This window comes from Podarcis raffonei, chromosome 7 (genome assembly GCF_027172205.1).
Source record: "Podarcis raffonei isolate rPodRaf1 chromosome 7, rPodRaf1.pri, whole genome shotgun sequence".
In the NCBI taxonomy this organism is placed as follows: Eukaryota; Metazoa; Chordata; class Lepidosauria; order Squamata; family Lacertidae; genus Podarcis; species Podarcis raffonei.
The window spans coordinates 47,343,236-47,359,258 of NC_070608.1; the positions used below are offsets into that span (position 1 = coordinate 47,343,236).

Below are 16,023 nucleotides of genomic sequence, written 5' to 3' on the forward strand. Positions count from 1 at the left end.
AGAGCTAATTCTAAACATGTTTCTTTTGCACAATGAATCTTGGTGCAGACATGAAATATGTATCAGTATTCACCAAACACTCCAGAGCAGGTCCCTCCTCCCAATATATATGTGGACATTGCCACAATTTCTTACAGGTGATGGATGATACACGTGCCAAGTATTTGGGACTGGCTGTGTCTTCTCTGCATCATGTACACACAGTGGAAACTAAATTTACTAGTCTTTCTACCAGGAAATGTGAGCACAAAATAATTACGTTGTGTTTGAAACAGAATTTTGTCTCCAAAGCTGTGCTATGAACATTATTTAAAAGAACAACATCACCCTCTAGTGTTCAACCACTCTCATTATTTCAATATGCATAATGCCTGGTGTTAAGACACCAATTGACAAAGATAGTAAAGGTAAAGGTAAAGGGACCCCTGACCATTAGGTCCAGTCGTGGCCGACTCTGGGGTTGCGGCGCTCATCTCGCTTTATTGGCCGAAGGAGCCAGCGTACAGCTTCCGGGTCATGTGGCCAGCATGACTAAGCCGCTTCTGGTGAACCAGAGCAACGCACGGAAACGCCGTTTACCTTCCCACTGGAGTGGTACCTATTTATCTACTTGCACTTTGACAAAGATACGTAACAGCAATTGCTTCCTGTAACCTAGGAGTGCTTCCAGGAGACTATTCCATGTCTCCTCCATGAAATGTGATGGAGGGTCCACACAATGTCGCCATCCAATTGGAAATGTCCCCTGTTTTCCCATGACTTCTTCTGCCTTTTTTCCCTGACAGTAGAAATCCATAAAGGAGGGAAAGAGTGGGGAAATACCAAGACAATTTGCTTTACAGATCTGGATGGGGAAATGCACAATTGAGGCATGGTGGGAGTTGTCCCTGGGGGAGGTGGATATGGTGTTGAGAATGCCCCTCACTTCTCCATGGCTTGCCCTGTATTTCCCATCACTGAGCCAGTTTGTGTCCTTTTCCTGGAATAAATACTAGCCCCACTACTGTAGTTAATTGCTCCTTGGAATGAGATCTCATCAATCCCACACTTCAATTAATTCTTTAATTAAGGAATTCAACTATGCCTTTTAAAAAAGTTACTGTATACATTGTTTGGGGATGCTTGGTAATGCCATTGAAAAATGCAGCAGTTGCATCTAGTGCTGCATATGCATTATATCCTTAAAGTACACCCCCCAAAAAAAGAATTCTGGGCACCATTGTTTACCCCTAACAGAGTTGCTATGCATCTTTAAAGTAAGGTATATAGCGGGTGGCGCTGTGGTGTAAACCACAGAGCCTAGGGCTTGCCGATCAGAAGGTCGGCGGTTTGAATCCCCGTGATGGGGTGAGCTCCCGTTGTTCAGTCCCAGTTCCTGCCCACCTAGCAATTCGAAAGCACCTCAAAGTGCAAGTAGATAAATAGGTACCACTCCGGCGGGAAGGTAAATGGCGTTTCCGTGCGCTGCTCTGGTTTGCCAGAAGTAGCTTAGTCATGCTGGCCACATGACCCGGAAGCTGTCTGTGGACAAATGCCGGCTCCCTCGGCCTATAGAGTGAGATGAGTGCTGCAACCCCAGAGTTGTCCACGACTGGACCTAACAGTCAGGGGTCCCTTTACATTTACCTATATAGCTCAGTCAATCAATAATAGGTCTGGTTTACATGACATGTTAAGCCAAACTATGGCTTGCCAGAACAGGGAGGATGTGCTGACCCCTAGGAGGAATCTGCACTGACTCCCCAAGTCCTTTTAACTTAGCATGGCAGCTAAGTTAAGGTTTGGCTTAGCATGTCATCCAAAATGCGGCTAGTTGTTAACCTCTCTCTTCCTTAAACTAGCAGCAACCACTTTCCTCCTCCAAGTCCCTGCTTTAAAAGAGTCCTTCATGAAATTTGAACATATCTGGAGAAATGAGAATGTCTGGGGGTGGGGGTGTGACTGTATTTCTACTGGGGACCTGATTCTGAAAACTTGCTTCCATACATGTCATACAGTACCGATAAGAGGAAAAAATAATGTTGCCAGAGCCAGAGAGTGTAACAGTCTTCTTTGATGGTCAAACACTTACATGTCGCTTCACCCAAAACACTAACCCAGTTTGGCCCGTTTTCTCTCTCTCTCACTCATTAGAATAATTTGTAATACAACTTTAATTGATGTACTTTTTAGTATTCAAGCTTCACTGTAGAACCTGTAGGGCAGGCTCACACTGCCACCCAGCCGGGCATCCATACTCAGGGCTTAATCTGTGGTCAGTTCAGCCCCAGCACCTCTTTGTGATGGCCAGGCTCAACTTGCAGCATATAAAATAAGAGCACATGAAAATGTTCCTGAAGAGGCACAGAATGCATTTCCTTCACCACAGTGTGAATTTACAGAGTTTTCACACAATAGTGATTAAGGGGAAAGCACTTTCAGATGAGCAGGTATCCACCCCCCCCCACCTAGTGTTCTTCTTCCATGTATGAAAACTATTTTGCTTTTGCCCTACATTTTAGATTTTAACACTTTTATAAAGTACATAACAGATGAAGAATCTGGAGACAGATTGCTTTATTGCTGTCATTCTTTTATCATTTAGTCTGCTTCAGATGCTGATGCATAAAGCTAAAGGTGCAGAACAAAAAGTTACGTTTTATGTTTAAAAGCTTCTCCCAAATCCCTGCAGCTTAATATAATGATCTATTTTGCAAATAACAGAGTAAACCTCTTTTATTGGGCCAAGAGTGCGATACACAATGTATATATCAGATTTAATATACTTCTGTATACTAAGTATCTCCCCTTAAATGTCCTGTGGGATCTTTTTGTTTCTACAGTAATCATCTTTTCCATGTCAGTGTAATCTTTTCAAAATAACACACATGCTTTCAAGCTATTACTTCATATCCTACATGTCAATTTCCCTGGATCTAGTTCAAAGCACATTGGGGAATCTGTGGCCCTCCAGATGTTGTTGGACCACAACTCTCACCATCACTGACTACTGGTCATACTCAATGGAGTTTACTTCTGAGTAACCATGCTTAGGATTGCACTGTTATTTCCATTACAAAGGAAAGGATATAATATTTGTTTCCTTGAGGATGCTAATCAGCATAGTTCACAGTTAAAACTGCCTAGACTCTCTGAAGTACTTGTTGAACATCCATTCAACCAAACTATTTACTTTTCATAGGCAGACAATGGTCTGGTTCATATGTCACAGTAAACCCAGTTATGGCTTATGGGGATGATGCAAGTAAGCAGGCTCCCAAAGAGGAGTTTGCAGCACCATTGCTCCTTCCCAGTCTTTTTACCTCCCATGCATCACTGTGCTAAGCCAGCTCTTTGTGCCATCCAAACCCAAGCTTGTGGTAAAGCCCTTTCCTTGCTAACCATGAGCCTTAAACTTTGATCTTAGTTTATGCTCAGTATGGTATGTCATAGCATCATGTCTATGTGGACAAAGCACATTACAGCCAATGCTCTACTTCCAGAGGTTGCTGCATCATGGAGAAGGAGTAAACTGTGAAGTTCAGGGTAGAGAGGACATCAAACAAAAGTAGGCAAACAGCTCCATGTCATGGTTTGTGTTTTGTATGTCTGGAAGCTCAAAACAGGCTTTGGGTTCTAAGCTATGGTTAAGACAAACCATTGTTTGGGTGTCTGAAATGATCCCTCTATTTCTGGCTTGTTCGAAAAGTGTCCTCAGATTTCTAAGGTGGAAGTACCGTATTTTTCACTCTATAAGACGCACCAGACCACAAGACGGACCTAGTTTTTGGAGGACGAAAACAAGAAAAAAATATTCTGAATCTCAGAAGCCAGAACAGCAAGAGGGATCGCTACACAGTGAAAGCAGCAATCCCTCTTGCTGTTCTGGCTTCTGTGATAGCTGCGCAGCCTGCACTCACTCCATAAGTGGCACACACATTTCCCCTTACTTTTTAGGAGGGAAAAAGTGAGTCTTATAGAGCAAAAAATACGGTAATTATGTACAGTTTCCATTTTCAGTTGAGCTGTGCTTAGACTTTATACTATTTTCACTGCTCAATATATTTGAGTTTATCTTTCTGAAATTGGCTGTTTCAAGGCCTCTTAATCTCCACTCCATTCTAGTTTGTCAACTGAAGAGCCAGATATACACCTGCCCGTCTCCTGAATAAGAGTCTAATAGTTTCCACCCTTGCTCACGTACACAATATATTATATTGTTGAGCTACAGAAAGTGAATTGTTTGGCAAGCATAACTTTCCTATTCAGCTTTTTAGTGGCAAGATGCCAGAGAGAGAGCCCAGATGTTTTGGATTAATGTTTATATTAATTTGACAAAGGAATAACATTTGTTTGCCTTTCTTTTTTATTAGTATATTCTGTTTCAGATTGGGTCACACCCTAAACCACTCTAAGTTTGTAGGAAAATTCACAGCAGAACATTTCTTTCATTTATTTATTTACTCAGTTTATTTGGTCTACATATGCACCTATCTTTTTCCCTTCTGGGGAAAAAAAAGCAGTGGCAGGGTGATGTTTGTTAGGAAAACTGCAGCAGAGAGGAGTGAGAGAGAAAGCTTAATCTCAAAGCACCTGGGAATGTATCAGTGACTAGCAAGACTGCTGCATCACTTTCTACAAAAGAGGCAGGACTGGAGTGGTGGGTGAGGGAGGGAGTAGCTCAGGAATACAAACACCAAATTGGCTAAGTGTTTGTGTTCCCTGACCATTTTCTGAGAAAATGAGATTGTTGTTATTATGGTTGCAGTTAGTGCTACCTTTTCAGTGCAGTTAGCAATACCAATCTTCAGTTGTATTTGTTTTGAGTTCACAGTTCAAAACCAATTTAAGCAATAGCATTCACTACACAAGTCTCTTTATTTCAGCCTGAAATCCATTTATAACTACAGAAGTGGCCTGTTCCTTTCAAATTCAGCTGAAGTGTTTATACATATCCTGAAAGCCTTTTCATTGGCCTCAACCCTGCACAACAGCATAAGAAGAAACAACTGTATTGTTTTTATTATTTTAATGTACATGTTAATCTTTTTAAAATCATATACTATATGCTGCCTTTGGAAAAGCATTGCTTTTAGAAAGGTGTCAAACAAGTGCAACAAATAAATAAAAAGGAGCATTTCTAAAAGTAATTTAAAAAAACAACAACCAACAAACACTAATGTATTTGATGGTTCAACATTTTAAAACTTTTTCATGATTTTTCACAATTGTTGCAATTGAGAATCAATGACAATTTTAAAATGCTGACATTGGGTGGTAGCCAATGTTAGTCTTGCCTGGAGTGGACTCACTGAAATCAGTTTGACTTAACTTCATTAAAGACATAGTCTCCTGTGACTTTGACCTAGTTGGGTTAAAGATCTTATGCAGTGGACTGCAATCCATGAAAGCTTTTGGCACAATCAATTTCTTACTCTTTAAGGTGCCGCAAGACTCCACTGTTGCTTATGGAATAAGTAGAACACCCTCCTTTCCTCAAACGTTACTTAACTTTTAAAGCTGTTTTTATATTGTCACAAACATAGTGACTGCAGGCACCGGCGTGCTCACCAGTACAGTGGTACCTCTGGTTATGTACTTAATTCATTCCGGAGGTCCGTTCTTAACCTGAAACTGTTCTTAAACTGAAGCACCACTTTAGCTAATGGGGCCTCCTGCTGCCGCTGCGCCGCCGGAGCACAATTTCTGTTCTCATTCTGAAGCAAAGTTCTTAACCCGAGGTACTATTTCTGGGTTAGCGGAGTCTGTAACCTGAAGTGTATGTAACCCGAGGTACCACTGTACTTCCTATGACACCAGTGAAAGGTAACAGAAAATATCTCCTCAGAAATCCACACTGCATGAGAGATTCTTGCTCTTTCTTCTCAGTTCATAACTGCTTGGCCTCTCCTACATTGAAAACATGCCCTTTCACATAGCCACATTTCCTTGGATGCCAGGATTGGACACCCACCCTCCCATCTGTTCTGAATGGAGGAGAGATGCAAAGGGTTTCTCTCTCTGAACAAGCCTGACAGTGGCTGATATTAAGTATCCCACCCCCCCACCCCTGTTGATGTGTCAAGTTAAATGGGGGGGCGCGCCAGGACCATGCTGTAGTTCTATTGCCTTTTCGGCTCTTATAGATTTAGTAGTCAATTTGGGTAATGTCACATCCCCCCCCACAGCAGCCATTTTGCAACTGGTGCCCATGGCACTTTCTCAATACTCCAGATGTGTCCATTCGTCCCAAAAGGTTTTGTGTGAGAGAAAGAGACACAGCTAGTCAGTCCTTACACAGAGGTGCAGTAGGCTACACAGAAACTTGGGTCTTTCAGAGCCCTTGTGAACTATGTGTCCACACTTCCCTACAAATGCATAAGTGAGACAGGGTTGCTTTGCAGTAATTATTAAAAATCTGCTCCAATTCTTTCATGCTAGACAGATATTATTTATTTTTAAACATAAAGTGGCGCGTGCTAATTCTGCATTTGGTATCTAAAACACTGAGTAGAATACTGAGTGGATTTGCAAAGAGGGTGCTGCCTCTGGCCAATTCAAGAGAGACGTGGAAAATCCACTTTAGCAGCTTTGCCCGCAATTACAAAGTTATGCCATTTCCCATTTGAGAGGCTGAGATATAAAAGAGGCTAGATGGTGCCGATATCAGATGACTATCTCCATCTCAATATTTTCTAATCTGAAAGTTGAAGGCAGGCAACCTTTGATTACTCTGCATTTTTAGCATCTTGTTCAGGAACCCATTTTCAGGGTAAAGCCAATCTAAACTTGGACCTGTGCCAGTCAGATTACTGGCAAGGCTTTATACAATGCAGAATGCAATTAGAAAAAGGGAAATCAGAAACTCACAATACCAGGGATAGCTGATCCTCTCTAGCTCAACTTGATAGAGATTAATGAAGTCTGTGTCAATCACATACTATCCTTCTGGATGAACATGAAAAAGGGACGCTGAATGAAGGATATTAAGGTCCCCCCACATATACCAAAATGATGCAGATTCTTGTGGAAATAATACCACATTGTCACTTCTGCTGTGGCTTTATCATTTTTTAAAAAATCAACCTAAAGTTTTAAGAATAATTTACATAAGCAAGCCTGCAGTTCAATACTTCTCCAGGAAGACACTAAGAAGAAGGCATTGTGGTTACTGATGTTCCAGACTCACAGTCAGCAGAGTCCTCAGATTCCTTCCCTCAGATTCTCTAGCCCTCCTAGAAGGAAAGTTATGAAGCAAAATGTGCAGGTACCCTTCTAAGCAATTTCTGTGAGATGAGCCAACCTGGCTGCTCCTGCCTGTTAGTGCAAATGAGTTAAGTGAGAGCTGTGACTGATGAGTGAATTGTTTGGACACCAGCCAATAGGAATCCCTGTGGTCCTAAAGAGCTGCTGTTTCCCTCTTCCCTTTAATACACTTTCTTTGCTTCTTTCTCATTTTCTAGACATTGGAATATATATACTTTGCTCTTCCTTTTAGCCCAGCAACCAGGAGGCTTCTTTCCTCTGGTGGGTTTGCCTGAGATCAAGTACTCCTTGAATGTTTTCTGTGAGTCTTACTACATAATATGCATGGATGGATGTTAAAGACCTTCCCATGTCAGGTGCAATATGTAAAAACTTTGAAGAGAGACTTAGGTAGGTCTACTCAGAAGTAAGTCTCTTTGTGTTCAGTTGGGCTTACTTCCAGGTTAGTGGGTACAAGATTGCAACCTCAGCTTTGGTTTAGGGTTGGCACTGAGGGAAAGCAGGTTTCTTGCATGTTGAACACAGCTATTAAAATTCAAAAGGTTAAGCCTCTTCTAGTGTGGAAATACAATTGGGGGAAAACATTACTTGTTCATTTTCTGTCTGTTAGAGACAGAATTAATAATAATAATATAATATAATAATATCTTTATTGTCATTGCATGGTCACTGTCATTATATGCATGGTCACTGATTTATTTTTGGGTCCTCCACTCCAGTTGCAAAAGAGGACATAAATTTGCATATGACACAAAGCCCAATCCACATACAGTGTGCTGAGCCCAGAAAATCTTGTTAGCACCCCTGCTCAAAGTCAGTGTGTTTTCAACTCAAGCTGTGTATTCTAGCCTTTCCCTTTAATGCACACAAACTCTTGAAATTGCATTGAAAAACATTCAGTTAACAGAGACTTCAATAAAAAGAAGTGTTTGGGGACGATTTCTGTGAACAAGGTCTCTCAGAGTAGAGACTTGGGTTAAATGTTCTCCAATAGATTAAAAGCATTTTGAGTAAGGCTAACAACAAGATTTCCCTAGATGTATTATGAACTGGGGACGCGGGTGGTGCTGTGGGTAAAAGCCTCAGCGCCTAGGGCTTGCCGATCGAAAGGTCGGTGGTTCGAATCCCCGTGGCGGGGTGCGCTCCCGCTGCTCGGTCCCAGCGTCTGCCAACCTAGCAGTTCGAAAGCACTCCCGGGTGCAAGTAGATAAATAGGGACCGCTTACTGGCGGGAAGGTAAACGGCGTTTCCGTGTGCTGCGCTGGCTCGCCAGATGCAGCTTTGTCACGCTGGCCACGTGACCCGGAAGTGTCTCCAGACAGCGCTGGCCCCCGGCCTCTTGAGTGTGATGGGCGCACAACCCCAGAGTCTGTCAAGACTGGCCCGTGCGGGCAGGGGTACCTTTACCTTTACCTTATTATGAACTGACTAAGTGTATGGCTATAAATTTAGCTAAAAAACAACACTAAAAATAAATGAACTGTCACAATATTTTGAATTAGCCCTTTGGACAATTCCTTCATATTGAAAATTAACTTTGCCTTTTCAGTGGGGCTAACACTGCCTCTGGATTGCATATTTCCTGTCCTGGAAACAGAAATGCTTGTGGGCTCACAACACTCATGACGAGACCCAAAGGTTATTCTCTGCCTTAAGACTGAAATGTGAGCCAGAAGATAATACAAGCCAGTACACTAAGCCTCCTTCCAACCTAGTCCACTTCCCTCATTTCCCAACTGCCACTAAGCTTTACTGATGCAATGGTGAAGGAGGAAAAGAGCGAGGCTTCCCCCTTCCCCTCTGTGACAACTGAGATACTGATGGTTTCCCATAGTCCCTGGTGCTTGCTATGCTGCCTTAAGTTAGGGAGAGACTTCCGTCTCCACCTCCATCCACTACTGTCACAGCAGAAATAAAGGTAAATGGGAAAGAAGACACTTGGAGGGATAGGGAGGCAGGTAGGGTTGGTTTGGTGGCTCACTGGGGATTTGCAGGTAGGGCTCTGACCCTGCTGAGGTCCCAGTGATATCAATGTCTGAGTACAAGAGGGGCTGATTCAGGGTTGGATTAAACCAATCTATTTTTATGAGCTTCTGAAGCACAGTTTAGTTTGCCTGACTCTAGCTTGGAATGTGGTGAGGGTACCCTTTTTCTACATACATGAAAGTTCTATGTAGAATGATCATGGGCAGTGATACCTCTACAGTATTACCGCAAACAACCTATTAAGCTCTCATCTGTACATGGTCACAGCGAGGCTGGAACTACACAACTTTGTGTCCTTGCCATCTTCTGCAGCCTTTTCATCTGCACAGTGCTGGTCCACGGCACATACCTTGTCCTTCACAGGATTCTTAACGAGAAATGGAAAGGCATTTATTTTGAGAAAGATGCAGAGCGGGTAGTTAAACTCTTAGCTCCATGAAAGGATACTTCATACTCAAAAATCACCCTTACGTAATCCAGACGACAGTATGTCTCAAGCTAAGAGAAGAAGGGCCAAGCTAAGAACGCCTGTGGCACAAGGAATATCCTTTTTTAATGACAGGGCTTTGAGAAAGCAGAGATTTTAAGTAGTGGCACAAAGCTATAGTAAAACAATGCTCAAAGAATTTTGCTGACAAGGAAACAAATGACAGCTTACAGCTCGCCTTTTGAGATTTAAGCTTTCATTAGCGCAAGAGCCGCAATTGACATTTATATGAGAAGGATATCGAAAGGCGGCCTATATAGACTCCAGTTGTTTGAAAAGTTCCCTTCCCATTCTCAAACCACCTGCATCTAGAGAGGAGGAAAATGTCTTTGTAACACCAGGTGCAAGCAAATTATGTTCCAAGCATGTACAGCTGGAAGTTAAGGACACTCAACGTATTCACTAAAACAGCATAATTTGCAAAAACATAAAAACACAAAACCAGAAAAACCCAACTGAACAAAAACTTCACCCGCTCTGCCAAAAAGAGGGACACACCAGAGAATGAACAAATAGTTGTAACTGGTTTGAGCTCCAGAAGGTGGAGACCCTAATGATTTCAGTCTCAGGTATGTTTACGATCTTAGGGCAAGATAAATAGACCTGCAACAGCTATAGCTTCCTCCAGCCATAGAGGTTATCTTGTTGACTGGCTACATATAATATAACAATTTTACTCCCTCTCAAAGAAATACCCAGCTCTATGCAGCAGTTATCATGTGGTTCAGAGAATGAGGTTAACATCTGCAGAAATCAGATGAACGGGTTAATTAAAATTAAGTCTATAGCATAAAACAGATATCTGCCTGTTACGACTTTAACTAGGGATACTTCCAGCTTTAATAATAATGCTACATTTTCCTGCATAAACAATAACTTGAGAGGATTTCCTCCCTGCATTATTAAAAAAAAAACCCACCACCTTATTATGTCTTTTTTATTGCAGGGATCTGAAACAGCTTCAAAATTATACTTGTGTACTATGTTGCAATTTCAAGGCAGGAGAGATGGGACACATTTATCATTTCTGGGATTTAGAATGACGTGTTTTTTTGTTGTTGTAGGTTTCCTCTGGGTTTTCTTTTATGGCATAACAAAAACAAATGAAAATGTTTGCTCTGAGAACTGCTTAATAATGCATGTACCCAATAGCCCACAGCATCTCATTGGGGCAATTAGTGTTATGGACTGTTGCATAAAGTCATATTTAAGAGGTCTGAAAATTTTTTGTATGCACTGTATCAGGTAAATAAATATGTAACATGGGAACTCTGAATTGGGAATTGCTGACATGATGAAACAGTGATAACTTCAAATGTCTTATTCGTGCACAGGAAAGCATTGCAGAAGCATTGAGTGCATTAAATCTACTTCTTAAAAAATTCACAATATTTTTATTTCAATTACAATGTGGTCCTAAGTACTACTATAATTATGGATACTGAGCCAAACCTCTTTCCCCAAACCCTGGTCCCCCAAAGGCCAGGCCCTTCTGTCTGCACAAAACTGAATTTTGGTTGTCCACTGCTAAGTCTACAGAGCTGACTGCTTTTGGGAAATTGATCTTGTTGCCATCCTATATTATTCTGTATCATTTCATACCTCACTGAATTGGCCCCAGGATTCCTGAACTGGGTGTTTCTGGAGTGATTTTATGACATGTTAAGCCATGGCAGGTGCTTCATTAGGAGAAAAAAAAAGGAAAAGAAACCTTTCCTGTCTGTGGCTACAATTACAAAGGAACCCAAAGAAAAGGAAAGAAAAGAAAAGAAAAGAAAGCCATTCAAAGAAATACACTAAGAATAGTCACTGAATATGGAATGCTATTATGTGAAACCATTGATACACTTTTGTCTTGAACAGAGTGTTCTGTTTTGGAACACAGGAAACATAAAGGTCAACAAAATCAATTAAGAGTCTGCCCTGAAAGATGAAATTGAAAAAGTACTAGCTTACAAGAATTATCTCCAGAGGAAGGACATTTTCTGAAACCGGAGTCCTATCAGAGCAGAAACTTAGAGACACTTTATGTTGTGTATGTGCATGATTACTCAAAAGGGGATGGTTCATTGAGGAATGTGTGACTTAACCAGCAAAAAGTTATGTCTTTGCTGCTATGTGGAGAGGTATGATTCTGTCCGTGGTGCTGAAACACCTGCAAGTTATTGCTTGATGATAAATACGCAGAACATGTGGGGAATCTCAACTAAATATGGCCCTCCGAACCTTTCCCCTACTGATGGCTTCCCCCAAGGCCACATTCCTCACTCGTCCTGCTCTGAACTCTTGAGTGCTTTTGCCTGGCTTCAAGGTGTCCTTGTACTGTGCTAATGCCTTTTGCTGCCTAGATGAGGGGTAGAGAATCTCCAGTCTATGGGTCAGATCTGATCTGCCAGGCCTTCTGATTTGGCCTGCTAGACTATTTTAGGCAAGCCACACCCACCTGTCTACTCCCAACATCAAATATGATGCCACGTAAAGATGGCTTGGTCAAAAGGAGCTTTGCAGGCATTGCTGATTAGAAGGGCCTGCAGAGCCTTGTTGTGCAGCATTTCCCAAGCACATGACAGCCAGCTGTTTATCTAGCACTTGAGAACTGCTCTGCAAAGTTCTTTGCCAGCCCTCTGCTCAGCTGGCTGATTGTTGTGCATTTTGGAACTTTGACAGCTGTTATTATGCCTTCAGAAGATTGGCAGGTTGTGTAGGACTTCCGGGTTGACGCCTCCGGCAATGGCGGAGTTCCTCCGATTGGGAGGAACTTGCTCCGTGAAAAGCAGGGTCTGACCGCCACAGCGAAGGTGGAGACCCACAGAAATCACAGGCGGGAGAAGCCTGTGAACTTGGGATTCGGCTGGCACCTCTTGCGCCTCCCCTACTCGCGGGGAAACCCTGTTTTGGGGATCCGGAGCGACGTGGGGTGAGTGGCGCGGTGCTTTGAATCGACTGCTTCTTTCACAGAGTGAAGCCGCATTGCTGTTGCCGGAGAGCGCTGACTTTTTCCTGTGGACAATTGGATTTTAAACAACTACCCATGAGTAGACTGGAAAATTTGGATCTTCAAATATTCTAATTTGGCAAAGTAGCGGGAAGGCTCTAAACAGGAAGTCCGCCTCCCGCTTTTGTAAATAGATTGAAGCAAAGGCATTACAAACTAAAGTCTCTGAAAGTTTTTGGATAAAGGATTAAAATTCCACTGGTTAAAAAGATCAAACCCCCCTTGGAAGCAGGAGAAGGCGGGGAAGCTGTGGACCTAGGGAGAACCTGCAGGAGAGAGGGAAAAGTAAACTACTACTGCTCTGAACCTGGGGATGGTCTGCCTGATGACGTTTGGGGAAGGTTCACTGACAGAACGGATTTGACAGATACTTAAAATTAGAAAGATACTGTTTCCATTGATCTCTTCTGAGTTTATTAAAGGGAGAAAAAATAACTGAAAATCGAAACTGTTTCTGTGACTGAAAGAACTGATACAATTTGAAACTGCTTCCCTCTAGAGGGAGCATGTGAAACTGTTACAGGAGTGTAACAGGGTAAACTCCAGCTGCAAGATAAAGTTTCTGAGAATCAGAGATTGACCTTGGACTATTCAAAATGCTGATAGGAGAAGTTATTGTGACTGCATTACTCAAAATAAATCATTCACTTGAACAGCTGCACAAAAATGTAGATGACATGATCTTCAAACTTGACAGCCGGGAACAGAAAGTGACTAACTTGAATCAAAAAGCAAGTAACAACATGGACTTGGTACAGGAAAATATCTTGGCAAGACAAATGGTGGAGGAAAAGGAGAAAGATGCCATTGTGAAACTTAAAGTAACTCAAGAAGGATCCTCAGTTCTACAGAGGCAAATCGAGGATTACAAATGGAGGCCCTGCATGATTGATTTTAGCAAAAACCAGAGCTTGAGGATGGGACCCTGGCTTGGACTGAAGAACGAAAGTTGGAAAGACCCCTTCATCCAGGGATTAACTGACATCTGGGACATGGGTTGGGGCCTGGAGGAGCTTGAAGCTGTGGGGGCCTATGGACTTGGAGGAATCCTGAAATACCCTATGGACCTTAGTTTCAAATATGGAAATTTGGCTGAGCTGTTCAGAAGGAACAAAAATTCTGTTTGGTTGTAGTTTCCCCGAGATTTGCTCCTGAGCATCAAAGAATATGAAGAAGATCCGCAGAAGGGACTTGGAAAAGAATTAAGAGCCTCGGACATAAGATCTCCAGGTTGATGGAATATATGGATTTGACGGAAAGGACTGGCAGAATCCGAAACCAGGGAGAGGAGAGGGTGGAGGAAGATTGGGAAGCTAAAGCTTATATTTAGAAATTTTGCGAAATTAATGACTGTTAGAAAAATCGTGGAATGTTATTATATGGATTTAGTAGAAATGTTAGAAGAAGTTAAGAATAGATAAGTAATTTAGTCTTAAAGGGAAATAAGGTTAAAAAATATGTTATTTACAAGACGATAAAAAACAGAGAAAGATTGAAAGGATTTGCTGAAATAATTAGAAGAACGGGAATACAAAAAGGGAGATGTGAGGAAGTCGAGGAAACAAGGAAATGAAGGATAGAATATGGAAAAGGAGAGATGTATTTTAAACTGTTTTGTTTAGATTTATTTATGTGTTTAGCTTAATGGGATTGGGTTGGGGTTTATATTATTTGTATACTGTATTGTATTGTGGTGTTTTTTCACTTTTTTGTTTTGTTTTGTTTTTCTTTCTTCGTTTGTCTTTAAATTTTCTCTTTTCTTCTTTTTCTGTAATCTTTAAAAGCAATAAGTATTTTTTTTTAAAAAAGAAGATTGGCAGTTTGCGCCGTGTGAACTGTCATTGCCTCCCACTGGAGATGTCAGAACAGAGCCTAGGCCTTCTCTGGCAACTATCCATATTTCCCCAAAGAGCCCCAACTTACACTTTGACTCCACCAGATTCAATAAAGCTAGTTGTGTTCAAACTCATGGACTTTGCAATACGATTGCTCCACTCAGTATCCGTGGCCAGCTCACAGTACAGTGCACCAAGCAGGTGGAATACCCAGGGAAAGAGAGGGCATAAAATAATTTATTACAGCTTTCATGCAAAGTAAGGGTAAAACTTTAAGATATGTTCAGGGGAAGCTGAAAAACTGTTTGTCAAAAGAGTCTGCATGGTTCAGTTCCTCCTGTCTTTTCATGTAAGTCCAAGACGTGATCTGCTCCGTGGGTTCATTATATAGTTTCAAACTAGATTTGAAAATACATTCCTCCTTACTAATGAGTAGGTGACCTTGGAAAGGTCGTTCTATTTTAGATTCAATGGCAACACATTGTATTCGTGATGGATAGTCGCTGAAAATCTCTCACTTCAGGAAATTTGAAACTTTGTCTTGCTTATCTCCAAAAGCCAATGTATGTCAGCTGGGGGAGGCTACCACATATAATCTCTCTCAATTTTGTGTTATTTTAGCTAGACCTGTATAGAACTATTCCTGCATTCATTTATTTTAACTCTCAGTGGACACAGATAACCATTTTGTTACAGGCTCGAGCCCAAGTTCCTTTTATGCTTCATTGTAAACCAGATGCACTTCTCTGATGCTGTTGGTGCTCACTCTTTAACACTGAAGCAGTAATGATGGCAAGACCACTAGGACTAGTACTATAGCTTTGCCTGCTATATTCCTAGAAAGCACTTCCTTGGAGCAATTTTGCAGAGCCTAATGTTGCCAACATTTTCCTGCACAGCTTCTGTGTCACAACTCATTTACAGTCTGCATGGAAATGCAATGATGGGGAAAACTGCATCTGTTGATTCCCCGCTCCTCACTTGTTAATGAAGAAATTAAAAGCGCCTAAAAACCAAAAAGGTGGCAGTTTTAATGGGGTCCTTAACTTAAGGTAGAATCAGTGGAGATAGCACCGGGCAAGCATGAGTCAGTATGACTGAGCCTGTATGCATGTGATGAAACTTCATCATCTGAGAAAAGGCAACTAAATTTGCAACTGCTGCACTTTCTTTCAGGTGCAGACATTATGTGCCTTTGCCACTTCTGGCCTGAAGTACTGCAGCAAGCCACATGGGGATGCACTTGAAGCTCGTTCAGCAATCACATCTGGTTCAGAATGCAGCTGTCACCCTGCTAAGTGGTGCTAGGAAGCTGAAGGTATTAAGCTAATTTTTCAACAACTGCATTGACTTCCTATTCCCTCTGAGCCAAGTTCAACATGATGAGTTTAGTCTATAAAGCTCTAAGCAATTTCAGTTTGAGCATTTTCTGCCCACAGGAGCCTAGAGCAAAACCTATGCTTTTCCATTTCCAA

At 41.8% G+C, this 16,023-nt stretch overlaps 1 protein-coding gene across 10 annotated transcripts in view; it reads right to left on the minus strand.

Annotated features, from left to right (window-relative positions):
- Nucleotides 1–16,023, minus strand: part of DLGAP1 (DLG associated protein 1) — a 300,538-nt gene that overhangs the window by 47,884 nt on the left and 236,631 nt on the right. The window lies entirely within an intron of this gene.